Source organism: Cyprinus carpio, unplaced genomic scaffold, assembly GCF_018340385.1.
Source record: "Cyprinus carpio isolate SPL01 unplaced genomic scaffold, ASM1834038v1 S000006745, whole genome shotgun sequence".
Taxonomy (NCBI): Eukaryota; Metazoa; Chordata; class Actinopteri; order Cypriniformes; family Cyprinidae; genus Cyprinus; species Cyprinus carpio.
In genome coordinates, this window is record NW_024879344.1 from 205,387 (window position 1) to 222,179 (window position 16,793).

General features: G+C 39.2%; 1 long non-coding RNA gene across 1 annotated transcript; it reads left to right on the forward strand.

The window, feature by feature from the left end:
• Positions 1–2,465: 2,465 nt before the first annotated feature.
• On the forward strand, positions 2,466–3,769 carry LOC122144635. The gene is made up of 3 exons (XR_006159789.1): positions 2,466–2,932; positions 3,014–3,094; positions 3,183–3,769. It is a non-coding gene; the product is annotated as an uncharacterized LOC122144635 (long non-coding RNA).
• Positions 3,770–16,793: the final 13,024 nt, after the last annotated feature.

Sequence of the window (16,793 nt, forward strand, 5' to 3'; positions counted from 1 at the left end):
ACAAACCAGAAGTGTCTGCTATGGAGGTATATCAGTTGCAAAACTCGAGAGGTTGCAGGTTTGAATTTGAGAACTTGTAATATTAATATTTGTATTTGTAAATTGAAATTTACACTCATGACCCTGATGTGAAAAGCTGAATCTTTCGATTTGCACACACAGACAATAATCAAAACACCCGTTTCAAAGTTGAAGTTGCAGATTAAAAGTTTCAGATGTGTAAAATGACATTACATAAAATGACAGACACAAATGTGTGTCTTTTGCACTTTACTTCAGTTTCGCTATACAACCTCAAGTCGGTGCTTACAAGCTCTCAGATCTGGCAGTACAAGTTCAATTCCTGGCGCTTTGACTTTTGCTACTCTTCTTGCATGTTACAAAACTGATTTGTGCACTCGTAAATGCAGACGCGAGGTGGGGGGGTGGGGGGGGTTGAATCCGTTTTATTGGTCGATGCCTGACCAGTGAACAACGCCAGCCAGTGTGACTTGGCATGCGGAAATAAACATTTTTATGCATGTGTATGCTTCATTGTTAAAACTCATGGAGTTAATTGGTTAACAGATGTTAAGGAGCAGGGGCACGCCCCAAACAATCACCTGACTTCCTGAAACCTCAATATATATCGGGCCACCACATACCATACTGCTAGTCTTATACCCTCAAAGGACAGATGGACTAGCCTGGTCTGGACGGCACTCTGTTCGACTCAATGTCACTGGCGACACTTGAGGATCACCTCTGATCGCAGTCTCTTTCCGAGCAGTCGCGTTCAGTCGCGCACATTCCGTGCCACGAGTGTCTACTCTCGGGAGGACTCTGAGCTGTTTCCGGTCTCCACCTTCTCCATCAGTGGGATCCGCGGGCCGAGAACACCATCATCGTTTGCGTGGTGGACACTGCTCTCAAAAAATAAAAATAAAAACCTGAGACTGTGTAATGCTGAACAACCAAACGTTTTATTAACATAAATTATTATGTACATTAGTATTTACTACACTAACAAAAAAATACTCTGCCACAAGGAAACAAATCTAAATAAATAAATATAATAACCTTTTTCTATTATAAACACTATTTACCCTCCAGTACACTCACGTTAATACCTGGGAATGTGAAATGCTGAACAACCATACGGTTTATAAAAAAAAAAAAAAACATAATTTACTATGTAAGTTAGTAGCCTATTTATACTTACAAAACAAACACTGTTGCAAGAGGTAGACTTTGAGAACTTTTGGAGCATAATAACAAACCAAAAAACAAAGCAAAAAAAAACTTCTTTATTCTACTATTTGGCACTCAAAATTATAACTCCATTATGACTACTTTCCACATTTTACTGCATTTTCTTGATTCCTTCCTTTTATCTAAACTTTCCAAACAGATGCCTACATCTGTCATTTACAGATACAAACTGTTGGTCTACATCGTTAAGGTCCACTTTGTCAAAGGCCTCTTGATGTACATGACATACAGTTACATTATTAAGGCGCTGTTGAGACGTAGTAGATCGTAACCAAATGTTCAGTATCGTCAGTGCACTGAAGCTTCGTTCAGCTTCAGCTGAGGCCACAGGGACGACCAACAATAGCCTAACAAGCTTCTCAACCTCATCAAATAAGCCTCTCACCTCACTTGGCATTGCTTTCAGAATGCATGCAGCTTCATCACTTGATGTGATTGTATGCTTTGAAAGAAACATTGGTAGCTGAACCTTCAAAATATCCATGTTTATTTCTGGATAATGTACAATCACATCATCCATCTGCCCAGTGAGGAGAACATTCTCGATCTGTTTCAGTTTCTGTAAGTCTGGTTGGTTAAACCGTTCCTTGAACTGAATGCCCAAACTGTCCAACACCTTGAAAAATTATATTCTATAGTATTCCTCTGGTGTTTTTGGCTTATGCTGACTTGCCCCACCAGTGAATCTTATGGGGGGATTTCTTTGATGAGGGAGTTGCATAGGTTCAATTCCCATGGAGTCTACCATTGACACTGCCTTCTCAAACACTTTTGCAAACTTTTCCTCACTCCTTTTTTCTTGAAGAGTTGAACTAACATAGTCAACAGCAGCTTGCATGCCTTTAATTGTTTGGGACTGTTTTTGCAAAGATTTGTTTAAGCACTCAAGCTCTCCCAACGCCTCTGATGCTACCAGCAGTCCAAGAACAGTATTACCCTTCTGGAAGCGATCTAGGAGACCATTGGCTCTAGTGCCATTTTGAGAACCAACAGAGGACGTTTCCTCCAAACTACACAACACAGCTTCATACCGGCTAAGAACTGTATCAACAGCTTGACCACGCACTGTCCACCTAGCTGTTTTGGTAGGCCCCTCAGATGTTAGATGGCTAGCCAATACCCCTTTGAATTTCCCTGATTGGTTGCTCAGAGTTCCAAGCTCATGGACCCACTGCAATGTGTCACGTAGTAAGGTAGAGGCACTGCAAGCACTCTGTGTTACTAGATTTACACAATGTGCACCACAATGCACATACAAAGCCAATGGCTGTTCTCTATTCAACACTGCCTGTGCTCCTGAGAATTTCCCTGCCATATTGGCTGCTCCATCGTAAGTCTGACCTCGCAAGACAGAGATTGGAATATTTAATCTCAGGAGCACATCAATAGCTAGTGTGATAGGATGAATGAGGTAAGTGGCTGTGATTGACACATGTGAGCACCAATCAGCAGTGAGTGCTGAGTATTTCAGGACGTGTTTGGTTTAGCCTGGGATATGTCATGTCCGGATCCTCCCCTTTTTGTGTTGATGGTGGCTTCAGGTATGCGCTGCTGACAGGTAGCATTTGCTAATCTTTAATGACAAACACTGATACTTATGATTTTGTTTGTTGCACCCCAGCCTGTCTGTTTTATTAGTGTTTTCATCTGTTGCTGTGGACTGTATGATTGCCCTTTTTAGGTAAGCGAAAGCTATTTTATGGTTAACAGTCTTGCTGAGGGGTGGGTGGTTTTGATTTAATGTGCAGTCCCTGTACTTCAGCTTTGCAGCGGGGTATTTGAACGCTGCGTGTCCAGCCTGCGAACTGATAGTAAGCTCATCTACTCTCGTTGTGCTCATTTGGTAAGTCAGTGTGTTTGTTAACAGGGAATTCCAGCGGGTGATGTGTAACTATTAGTAACGCTGTTTTTGTCATCCGTATTTGCTGCAGGATTCTCCCTCTTTGGTCCTGGTGATTATCGTCGCGACTCTTTTGCTCTCTGCTACTGTTGTACACTTCACAAACACTTCCATTACCATTACCTAGGAAGACTGCTGCTGTCGTTATGGTTGTTCATGCGGATTGTTAATTCTCTTCAGATAACTCGGGGTGGATGAAACTTCAGCTCACGTGACCATACTTTTGTTATGGACTGCGGCCTCGTCTGAGCCCCTTTCTCCTTTCGTGAACTGTGTGGGCTTGTGCTTGAATACTTGTGTATTGCTGAGCCCTTACTGTAGTGGCTTTTACCCACATTGTTATGATTGAGTTGTAATTCCATATGACTGGTTTCTGTATGTATTTTCGTTTATGAGGTTTGTTTTTGTTTTTGATTTCCTTTCAGGAGCTGGGGTCCCACGGGTGGAGGATCTTTTGTGGTGGTGTTGGTGCTGCTTCAACGTTTGCTGTGTGACACTTTTTGAAGTGTGTGCGTGTGATCTGAGTTCACGGTGTGTAGAAGTGTGCTTTTGGATAACTAGTGCTGGTGATCAATCCGGTGGGTAACCTCAGCCCTGTAAGTTAGTGTATTTTGTTTCTTGTTTGTTTTTTTTGTTTTTTTTGGTTGTTGTTGTTGTTGTGTGTGTGTGTGTGTGTGTGTTTTTTTTTTTTTTTTTTTTTTTTTTTTTTTTTTTTTTTTTTATGGTGAGTATAAACTGATTTTGTGTAATGTTTTGTTTATTTCTGGTGTAAATTAGTTTTTTCAATTAATTTAGTATTATTTGATTATTTTCTTTAATGTGAATGTTACAATTTTGTTTTGTGTACTTGTTTTTCATGGTCATTGGAGAGAGTTGCTGCCAGAGAATGGACCCCATGACCAGACCATTTTAAATGCCTTTTCCATTTTAAAATTCAGTGTTTCAATAAACTTTTTGTATTTTTGACATCCACGTTTCCCGCCTACCTTAATTTGAGAATCGGACATGTGTGACCTAATAACAAACTTTGGGGTTATTTTTATTTCCCGGGTGACCCGGGTGGTGTAGTCAACAAACTCAAATGTGTGTTTAACCTGTACCGCTCCCTCCGCCACACTAGCTTAGCCATCTGCTCACCAGTTGTCCCTAGCACCTCATACAATCCCACAAAGACTTCCTGCGGTACAAGGTCTTGATCCACATATCTGAGACATATGAAAACCTGCTCTTTCCCCTGTATATCCTGTGTACCATCCATTATGATTGAAAACTGTAGCACAGACAAGGACCTGTTTATTGAGGCAATTTCCCTCACAATTGTGTTGGCAAATAAAGCTTAGTACTCATTTTGGCACTGTGGACTGATATAATCATGGCAACGTTTGAGCCAAGAGGATAAAATAGGGTCCTTGGTTGCAAGGAATTTCACAAGATGGTAAAAATTAACCTCATGTCCTCAAAAGGCAACTCCCTGCCTTGCTAGATATCTCAAAGAGCCCATGATTTGCTCGAGACAGTACCTTGCCTCCTCCTGTAATCTAGCCATTGAACTGGATATTTGTGTGTGCACTGGAGTTTGCTCCAGTGCATTGACAGTAATAGCATGATGGTGGGCTTTGCTTTTCTTGTGGCGATTAAAGCATTCTAGGGCATGTTTCCAATTGTCAAACCCATTAGAGCAAAAGGCAGGGTCATTTCTTTTCTCTAGAGTGGTCTTTTTGATGGTGTACGCTGTGACACACTCAAAACAAAAAACTTTCTTTTTTTTTTTGGATCAAAGTTTTATTGTATTTTAACATACAGCAAACAACAGACACTTAACAACCCAGAACCCACCCACCCACATCGCACCACTAGTGTAAAGGCAAAAAAAAAAAAGGGGGGGGGGACAACAATCACATCATACAATGTCTTTAGAGTCCATTTGTTCAATTAATGTAAGAACAGGTTGCCAGATATTACTGAATTTTATGTTATTACCCTGCAAATTATAACGAATTTCCTCAAGTGTTAAATAGTGCATAACATCGTTAATCCAGAGTTTAAATACAGGTGGAGACTTATCCTTCCATTTCAATAAAATAATGCGTCTGGCCAAGAGAGTTACAAATGCTATCACTGTTTTATCCCATTTGCCTATGCCAAGTTCTTGTGGTACTACTCCAAAAATGGCAATGATCGGTGATGGGTCAATATGAGTATGCAATACTCTAGAAAGAAAAGCAAAAATCTACTCCCAAAACTCAGACAGTTTAGGACAGCTCCAGAACATATGTGACAAAGTGCCTGGCTCTGTATTACACCGATTACACTCTGGGTCAATATCTGGTGCAATTTTAGCCAACTTTGTTTTTGACCAATGTAAACAATGAGTAACTTTAAACTGGATAATGGTATGTCGTAGGCAGATAGAAGATGAGTGTGTTATTGAGAACGGCCTGCCATAGCTCATCTGATATCTCTGTATCCAGTTCTTCCTCCCATTGATGTTTTAATGTTGTTAATGGTTTCAAATTGTCCATGCTGAGTATAGAGTATAACCTACCAACAACCTCCCCAGGCCAAAGGGGCATCTTAAGTATTTTGTCTAAAAGGGAATCTGGTGATATCAAAGGAAAAGATGGTACATTTGCGGAAACAAAACTGCAAAGTTGTAAATATCTAAAAAAATGTGAGTTAGGAATGTCAAAATGTGTTCTCAAATGTTCAAAACTTGCAAAGGTGCCACCTATATATACGTCTTTGACTGTTTTCAGTCCCTTTTCAGTCCATATTTTAAAAGCATCATCAGTTATGGAGGGAGCAAACATGTTATTTCCCACCAAAGGGGTATCTATGGACATCTTAGTTAAAGAAAAAGCCCGTCTGAACTGTATCCATATCTTGAGGGAGTGCCTCACCACTGGATATATGCAGTATGTTGATATGGATTCTGGAAAGGGTATTTTAGAGCAGGCTAGTGCATGTAAAGATGTTTGTGTGCAAGATGCACGCTCAAGCTCTAGCCACTTGGGACCTGGGTCTTCAACTCTAGAAAAATGAATCCAGTGCATTATGTTTTTAATGTCGGCAGACCAGTAGTAGTACTGAAAATTGGGTAGGGAAAGCCCACCATGTAATCGGTGACGTTGCAGACTTTCCCTACGTATACGCTGGTTTTTACCATTCCAAATAAAACCGGACAAAAGTTTATCTATATTTATGAAAAAAGATTATGTTAAGAAGATGGGGATACACTGGAAAAGAAACAAAAATCGGGGCATAATATTAATTTTGATAACATTTATTCTCCCCCCTAGCGACAAGGGAAGGAGATTCCAGTGATCTAAATCTTTTTTAAAACAATTTAAAAGTGGAGGGAAATTGGCTTCATAAAGATCTTTAAACTTACGGGTTATCCAAATACCTAAATATTTAAATTTGTTAGTGCATAATTTAACTTGCAGGGACTGGGTTGTAGTGAGCTGGTAATTAGGGTCAATACACATAAGCTCACTTTTCTGCACATTAATTTTATATCCTGATATCTTGCCAAAGGAATTTAACAAATCAAACATCTTTGGCAAACAGGTCACGGGGTCAGTCATATATACTAACATGTCATCAGCATATAACGACACGAGCCTGTCCTCCAACAAAAAACGACCATATAGGTCGTTTGTGCAAACACCTTATTACGACCTATTTTTACGTTTTTAAAGTTAAGCGGCCTCTAGCGGGCGTAAAAATAATGACAGTATCGCGTTGTGTCTGTCGTCATGAAATTACCAATCAAAACGCACGTTTATTTAAATGCAATGTGTGGACTTTTTACACCGATCTCACAGTAATTCGTACATATTTTACTAGGAGGCTTATTCGTTCGAATGACCACACCTAACCCCACCCCCTAAACCTAATCCTCACAGAAATCATGCTAAATTATGATTTTTTGAGCATATACATTTTTACGTGCACGTCCATTCTCGGGGATCGAACCCATGATAGCATGATTGGCATATCAAGGTATAACGCAATAATCTACCAACTGAGCTACACGAAACGCAAATCACGGTGCAAATAAAAGAGTACAAAACATTAATATGAACACAACCTTTTTGCCGATAGGGGCGCAATTGTAGTATACGCTCTGATGGGTCGTATTTCAGGGATTTGGACAAACGACCTATACGAGCGTATTAGTTGGAGGACAGGTTGAACGACACTTTATGCTCAGCACCTCCTCTCATTATGCCCTTAATATCAGCGCTGTTACGCAGTGCTATAGCTAGTGGTTCTATTGTTAGGGCGAGTATAAGGGGTGACAAGGGACAGCCCTGTCTAGTGCCACGCTGCAGATAAAAAAAAACCAGACAAGTTGTTATTAGTCCCAACAGCTGCCATAGGTAGAGAATAAAGTGTCTCAATCCAATGTATAAATTTTGGTCCAAAACCAAAGCATTTCAATGTATAAAATAGGTAATCCCACTCCACCCTATCAAAGGCTTTTTCTGCATCTAGGGATATTAATATCTCTTTGCCTTTGGGTGGAGTGGGATTATAAAGAACATTAAGTAATCTACATATATTAGAAGATATTTGTCTATGTTTAATAAATCCTGTCTGATCATCTGAGATCAATGAAGGAAGTACTTTTTCCAGTCGTAGGGCTAGCATTTTAGCAAGTATTTTACTGTCAACATTTAACAGAGAAATGGGACGATATGAGCCGCATTCTGCTGGGTTTTTCTCTTTTTTAAGAATAAGGGATATTACAGCCTGACGCATAGTAGGAGGGAGTGAGCCAGATGTAGATGATTCTTTATATGTAGAGAGCAACAGGGGGGCTAATTCTCTAGCAAATTTTTTAAAGAATTCACTAGGAAATCCATCTGGTCCTGGACATTTACCATTTTGCATAGATTTAACAGCAGAATGAAATTCTTCCTCTGTGAATGCTTTTTCCAGTTCAGAAGCCATTCGGTCACCCAGTAAGGGGATTTCTAAATTATCAAAAAAAGACTTGAACAGGTATTCATCTTTATGTGACTCTGAAGTGTATAGTTTTGAATAAAACTGATGAAATATCTGGTTAATTTTAGAGTGATTTATATGTTTGGTGCCAAACTCATCTGTTATTTCAGATATAGATTGAGCTGCAGCTTTTTGGTGCAATTGGTGTGCAAGGATTTTGCCTATCTTCTCTCCATGTTCATAAGTTTTGTGCTGTGTCCTATTGAGGAGGTTTGATATATGTTTGGTTGAAAGGAGATTGAATTCTGTCTGAAGTATCAATCTTTGCTTATATAAATCTGATGATGGGGCTTGCGCAAGTGTTGTGTCTATATGTAATATATCATCAGTTAGTGTCTTGAGCCGTGCCATTTCACTCTTTTTCTTTTGGGCGCAATATGAGATCATTTGTCCCCTTATATACGCTTTCATGGATTCCCATATTGTTGAGAACGACATGCCTGGTGTTTGATTGTGTTCCAAAAATGTAACTATTTCAGATGAGATAAATTGAACAAAACATTCATCAGCAAGCCATAAACTATTTATGTGCTTGTATTGGGGAACTCCAGTTCCAACAGGTTGCTCTGCTAACAGTTTAAACAAAATTACGATAGCGCTTCTTTATAACATTATAGGTAACACAGTATTGTCCATTCAAAAAACGTGTCAGAAAATCTTGGTGCGGTCTTTGCATTCGAAAGTTAAGCGTACAAAAAATTAAATAAATAGATTTTCCTCTGCCAGTGTACCCAAAATAAGTGCTATGAATCTGGATGCATAGGCATAACTCTGAAATCTGAGGTGATGTCAACTTTTGCCAGCCAAGTGCTAAGACCCATGACATATATAAGTTTTTTTTAATTTTTTTTTTTTTTTTCAGAAATCATCAAGAGTAATCGGGGTGATTATGTTTCAAACGGCAAGTTATACGGAGCTGACGGATCGATTAGGAGTTTCTTACCCCAGAATTTCCCAAGTAGCCACACCAGTGGCTAATGCAAAACTGAGAAGGCGGGGCATTGAAAGGGCTGATCATTAATGGATATGGACTTAAGCCAAAAATGATAGCCTTAAGCCAAAAATATCACAGTATTATTTTTATTTTTTAGAAATTACAGTATTTTCAAATTACAGTATTTTCAAATTACAGTATTTTATTATTTTTTTTTTTTTTAATATATATAAATGACTGGGTAAGTCATTTGGTCTGTTTCTTTGATTTGTTTCCTAAAAAGGAGAAGGAAAAATAAATAAATGAAGACTGACATCTTTATTTAACCTAAATATGTTATTACAGTTAATTTTAGTTATATAATTCATGTACGTATCATTTCATATCATTTAGTTATATAACAATAATCATACACATGATCTGATTTAATAACCCAATTTGAAGCAAAACCAGAATGTTCTCACAAGCTTTGTGAAATTATACCACGTAAACTTTTTATTAGACAGTCAGCTCTCATCAAAAACACATTCATATAAACACCCAAATCAGTATTGGGGATTTTCCTCCAATAGTTCATGCATCATGAACAGTGAGTGATCTGCCTGCTACAGTAAGTCAAAAATTATTATTATTTTTTAATAAAAATTAATCGAAATGAAAAATGGCAACTTTTGATGTCCACATTCAAGGATTTATGATTGCCGTAGCACCTCTGTTGTAAAGAATTGTTTAAAAATTTAAGATTAAGTGTACATTTGAATTAAATGTTTAGCCAAATGGGGATTAAATTGCACAATGACATGGAGAAACAATCATCGGGAAGTTGGTGCCCTTTGAAGGCTTTTCACAATGCATGTACATTATATTGTTTAAAGTACGTTAAGTTTGTTCAATAGAACGGTATCGTTAATTGCTTTTAATACCTAATTTAACCCGATAACCAAGGCCTCATTGCTATTATATATGTATTTCAGGTAATTTTAAAGGCTAAAGTTTGATAAGGGTCAGGTTTTTTTTTTTTTTTTTTTTTCCCCTTTTCTTCTCTCTCTTCTCCTTTCCTTGGCTTCTGTGAAAACGTTCGCTGCTGCGGAGAGATATAGATAGAGGCTCCTGCGGGAGCGAGAACTGCAGCGACAGTGGAGAGATATAGATAGAGGCTCCTGCGGGAGCGGACACTGCAGCGGCAGTGGAGCGATATAGATAGGGGCTCCTGCGGGAGCAGACACTGCAGCGGAGAAATATAGATAGAGGCTCCTGCGGGAGCGAGAACTGCAGCAGCAGTGGAGAAATATAGATAGAGGCTCCTGCGGGAGCAGACACTGCAGCGGCAGTGGAGAAATATAGATAGAGGCTCCTGCGGGAGCGGACACTGCAGCGGCAGTGGAGAAAATAGGGAAAAGCTCCTGAGGGAGCGGAGATATATAGATAGAGGTTCCTGCGGGAGCGAGAACTGCAGCAGGGTTTTTTTTTGTTTGTTTGTTTTTTAAACGTGCAACTTTAAGGTTATTAGGTTTAAAAACACATGCATTTCCTCTTAAATCACGCGAATAAAAAAGTATTGAAAAACTAGCTGATGCGCACGTTGGCTAGACTTGGAGAGAGGTGCCTAGTAATACTCACGTCACATGTGAATTAGGTTGCGCTTGTTGATTGTTTCTTAGTGGTAAAGCATATTTTTAGCTGTACAAACAGTTGGTTTTGCTGCTTGATATTGACAATTGATTTAGGAGTGAGGTTGGCGGATTGCTGGGAGACTAATAACTTAGATCTTACAGATCCTCTTTGTTTACCTTCGCGAGGACGGAGCGTCAGATTTAATCACTGTTTGCCTCGGGATTACGTGCAGTCCACTTCCGATTGGAGGAATTGTAGGCACAGCCTAAAGATAAAAGGACACCGGGGAAAAAAATGGACGTGACGCCGGCAGAGGCGAGATTAAGCCTCGGCGTCGTGGGGAGCGTGTGGCTGGTCTAGCAGAGCAGCGGCCGCAATGGAGCACGGAGCTCGCGGCGGTGTCTGGCGGAGAAGGCGCGATCCTGGGCCCGGTAGATTGGCCAGAGACCTGAAATCCCCAATATAGACCTCGTCTTCTAAATGAGAAAAGCTGAGTCTGCAATATAATGGCAAAAGGTGCAAACCGAATGCTGATAAACCGTCAATGGATAGGGGTAAGTCAGCTGTATTTATACCCTAGTGTTAATTATCTTAAGTGAGCTCCACCTGTGCTAATTAGGCTAAATATCTGACGTACTCCTCCCGAACCTTATTAATAAAACATCATATAGTGCAGCTTCGTGATAATGGCTTGAGGCTTCCCCTTAGCTTTCTCCAGTTGAGGAGTACGGTGCGATGTGTCTACCATCACATCTTTATCCATGTCAAACACTTCTTTAAGCAGCTTGGTTACAAAAGATGGCGAATCTGACCCAGCATCCTCCGGCACATTCAATATTCGGATATTCAACCTCCTCATTCTCCCTTCCTTATCGAGACACTTATTCTGTAGATCTGAGACTTCTGCTTGAAGTTTGCTAACTGTAGTCTGAAGACACGCTACATCATCCGAACATGTGGTCAGATTGTGTTCCATGTCAGCGACTGTAGTTTTCACCGAGTCCAGGTCGGAGCGAAGCAGTGAGATACTATTGACGACTTCAGTTTTGACAGACTGTATTTCACTTTTAACGGCCTCAAATTCACTTGCAAGGACGTTTTTCAGTTCTGACCTGAGTAATGCAGATATGTCTTCCTTCATCGAGGTAAGAAGTTTAGTCTTAGCATCAGTCATGCTGGCTTGTTTGCTGTTAGCCGTGTTTCTTCCCGTGTAGGTAAATTGTCGAAGATTTTTCGCCATTAACAGAGTTTGCTCAAAATAAAATAAAACAGAGTTGCAGACTATCTAATGTTTAACTTTGGTTATCTGTTTTAGACCTTTTTGAAGAGTGTAATGCACTAGAAATAAAGTTTTAAAATAAAATTCAGCAGAGCTTCCCAAAACGTGGCTTACTCCATGGCCTGCTCTCTAGCGCCCCCCCAAAACAAAGAACTTTCTGTAATGTAGGACTATAATGCAGCCATGGATATTGACTAAACCACTTTGCCTGAAACCTTAACTTCTTGTTTGGAAGTTGCTGTACTTTTATGAATTTTGAATCAGGCTGGTATGGCTTACTTCCCAAGTCCAGGACACTGCTACACTGACTTGCTTGAGGATTGCTGTTGCTCTCACTGACTGTCTCCTGAAGACCAAACAAAACATACCCTGGTTTGTATCCACACTGATATCATTTTATACTAATACCAATTCACTTCACTTTCACATAATAAAACAGGTAGACTATATTTATATTTAATAATTTGCTATTAATCAATAGTAGTATATCTCATCACAGAATCACTTTAAGACCTTCTCTTTAAGACGATCTATCACTTTAAGACCTCACCTGAAGCCCCGAAGGTCCAGCTACATCTTCCTCAACATTCTCTATGACATCTTCACAAGAGGTCTGAGTTTCCTATATGTAATTAAATAATGAACTAATGAATCAAATATACACGTATCGGTATGCATTCAACGCATCATGTTTATATTTCAGAGCAATTTAAATATGAATGGGACATGGTTTTTAAAACTTTTAACATCCATGATTTCCTTTAATCATGCTTTAATAATTCATAGTTCATAAAGACCTCACCTTAAGCCCTGAAGGTCCAGCTACTTCTTCCTCAACATGCTCTATGACATCTTCACAAGATGTCTGAGTTTCCTATATGTAATTAAATGAACTAATAAATAAAATACACACTTATCATAGTATGCATTCAACACATCATGTTTATATTTCAGAGCCATTTTTAAATATAATACAGATCATATTCTAACATTTTATCATTATTGAACTATATAACATTGATTAGTATAACAAAAATAAAAAATAATGCATTAGATTAAACTGGGAAGGGTCATAACACTTGCATATTGTTGTCCTAGATTTACTGCTTCTATTGTTCTCAATTGTAAGTCGCTTTGAATAAAATTGTCTGCTAAATGAATAAATGTAATTGTAAATCTGTTGTGGTTTGATGCTGTCTTTCCTGCATACAAAATGGTTAATTAATTTTGTAGTCTATCCTATGGCTAGCAAGTTTAACCCTCCTACCAGATAGTGTTATTGGATATTATCAATTAAATAATGATTCATAATATTTTATTAACCAAAAGTGTTAACTTTTGCCTTTTTAACATTGCCAACACGTTTTTTCAGTACATGTGTCTAGCAATGTCAGTTCTTCATTAAACTGTGGGTGGTTTCCCTTTTATTTCTCTGCATGTAGGGTAGGCTACACTCACAAATACATTACATAAACAGAATGTAGGAAACGAAAAATGTCTCAGATCCACCGTTTATCTTTCTTTCTTTATTTATATAGCGCTTTAAACAAAAAAGATTGCGTCAAAGCAACTGAACAACAATAATTAGGAAAACAGTGTCAATAATGCAAAATGACAGTTATAGGCAGTTCATCATTGAATTCAGTGATGTCATCATGCAGCTCAGTTCAGTTTAAATAGTATCTGTGCAATAATTTGGAATCAAGTCAACAATATCACTGTAAATGAAGTGTCCCCAACTAAGCAAGCCAGAGGCGACAGCGGCAAGGAACCAAAACTCCATCAGTGACAGAATGGAGAAAAAAACCTTAGGAGAAACCAGTTCTCCTCTGACCAGACGAAACCAGCAGTTCAATTCCAGGCTGCAGCAAAGTCAGATTGTGCAGAAGAATCATCTGTTTCCTGTGGTCTTGTCCCGGTGGTCGTCTGAGACAAGGTCTTTACAGGGGATCTGTATCTGGGGCTCTAGTCCTGGTCTCCGCTGTTTTTCAGGGCTGTAGAGGTCATTTTTTAGGTGCTGATCCACCATCTGGGCTGGATACATACTGGATCCGGGTGACTGCAGTGACCCTCTGACTTGGATACAGACTGGATCTGGTGGCTACGGTGATCTCGGAATAAGAGAGAAACAGACTAATATGAGCGTAGATCCCATTCTTCTAACGATGTAGCAAGTACATCGGGTGTTATGGGAAGTGTTCCCGGTTCCGGTTTACCTAATTAATGCAGCCTAAAAATCCTTTAACGGATTTGGATATTAGAAGTGTATTAGTATGTTATGTGTAAGCCAGGTTAAAGAGATGGGTCTTTAATCTAGATTTAAACTGCAAGAGTGTGTCTGCCTCCAGAACAATGTTAGGTAGGTTATTCCAGAGTTTGGGCGCTAAATAGGAGAAGGATCTGCCGCCCGCAGTTGACTTTGATATTCTAGGTATTATCAAATTGCCAGAGTTTTGAGAACGGAGCGGACGTGGAGGACTATAATGTAACAAGAGCTCGTTCAAATACTGAGGTGCTAAACCATTCAGGGCTTTATAAGTAATAAGCAAGATTTTAAAATCTGTACGATGTTTGATAGGGAGCCAGTGCAGTGTTGACAGGACCGGGCTTATATGATCATACTTCCTGGTTCTAGTAAGAACTCTAGCTGCTGCATTTTGGACTAACTGGAGTTTGTTTACTAAGTGTGCAGAACAACCACCCAATAGAGCATTACAATAGTCTAACATTGAGGTCATAAACGCATGGATTAACATTTCTGCATTTGACATTGAGAGCATAGGCCGTAATTTAGATATAATTTTTGAGACGGAAAAATGCAGTTTTACAAATGCTAGAAACGTGGCTTTCTAAGGAAAGGTTGCTATCAAATAGCACACCTAGGTTCCTAACTGATGACGAAGAATTGACAGAGCAGCCATCAAGGCTTAGACAGCGTTCTAGGTCATTACATGCAGAGCTTTTAGGCCCTATAATTAACACCTCTGTTTTTTTAGAATTTAGCAGTAAGAAATTACTTGTCATCCAGTTTTTTATATTGACTATGCATTCCGTTAGTTTTTCAAATTGGTATGTTTCGCCGGGCCATGAAGAAATATAGAGCTGAGTATCATCAGCATAACAGTGAAAGCTAACACCGTGTTTCCTGATGATATCTCCCAAGGGTAACATGTAAAGCGTGAAGAGTAACGGCCCTAGTACTGAGCCTTGCGGTACTCCATACTGCACTTGTGATCAATATGATACCTCTTCATTTACTGCTATGAATTGATGGCGGTCATATAAGTATGATTTGAACCATGCTAATGCACTTCCATTAATGCCAACAAAGTGTTCTAGTCTATGAAAAAGAATAGTGTCGAACGCAGCATTAAGATCCAATAGCACTAATAGAGAGATACAACCACGATCTGATGATAAGAGCAGGTCATTTGTAACTCTAAGGAGAGCAGTCTCAGTACTATGATACGGTCTAAATCCTGACTGTAAATCCTCACAGATGCCATTTTTCTCTAAGAAGGAATATAATTGTGAAGATACTACCTTTTCTAGTATCTTGAAAAGAAAAGGGAGATTCGAGATCGGTCTATAATTAACTAGTTCTTTGGGGTCAAGTTGTGGTTTTTTGATGAGAGAGAGGCTTAATAACAGCCAGTTTGAAGGTTTTGGGGACATAACCTAACAATGAGCAATTAATAATAGTCAGAAGAGGATCTATGACTTCTGGAAGCACCTCTTTTAGGAGCTTAGATGGAATAGGGTCTAACATACATGTTGTTGGTTTAGATGATTTAACAAGTTTATACAGTTCTTCCTCTCCTATAGTAGAGAATGAGTGGAACTGTTCCTCAGGGGATCTATAGTGCACCTGTCTGATCTGATACTGTAGCTGATGGCTGCATGGTTACAAACTTATCTCTAATAGTATCGACTTTAGAAGTAAAGTAGTTCATAAAGTCATTACTCCTGTGATGTTTAGAAATGTCAACACTTGTTGATGCTTTATTTTTCGTTAATTTAGCCATTGTATTGAATAAATACCTGGGGTTATGTTTGTTTTCTTCTAAGAGAGAAGAAAAGTAATCAGATTTAGCAGTTTTAAATGCTTTTCTGTAAGAAAGGTTACTTTCCCTCCAAGCAATACGAAATACTTCTAATTTTGTTTTCCTCCAGCTCCGCTCCATTTTATGTTGACTGCAAGATTCTAAGTTAAGGTACAGGCTAATTGACATTCAGTTACTTGCTAACGTAGCATTCTATCATCCTGAGTAACACATACTATCACCAGTTAATACTATTTTCCACAGTAGAATCTGCATTTGAAAGCCTGGTCAGTCACTACTGCTAGTTTATTTGTGTGGCTAGCTAGTTATTTTGCCTACTTACACTCTGACTCTGCTTTATGAAAAAGCTTCTTATGTCCCCTTTCTTCTTCTTGGGTGGCATCTACAAAGTACAAAAAGGGGCAAGAAAAAATGGAATATTAAAATGTTTTTACTCTGGCCTTTGTATGTGGCAGAGAGACAGCCCTTGTAACTTACCGTCGGCATCGTCAACATGTGTGCGCACACAAACCACCCGCTGCTAGTGCAAGCACAAAAGTAGTCCCGGCCCGCGCGTGTAGCCTGTCAGATACCCCGCCGCCAATCAAATTACGGTGTTTTTTGTACTGTCGTCGTCCTGGCCGTTAGAATCGATCCAAATAGCAGTGCAAAGATCCAAATAGCAGTTCAAAGGAGCTTGCTAAATATTGGTGGGGACAAATTTGTCATCTCAAAATATTGATAGGTACTAGTACCTAG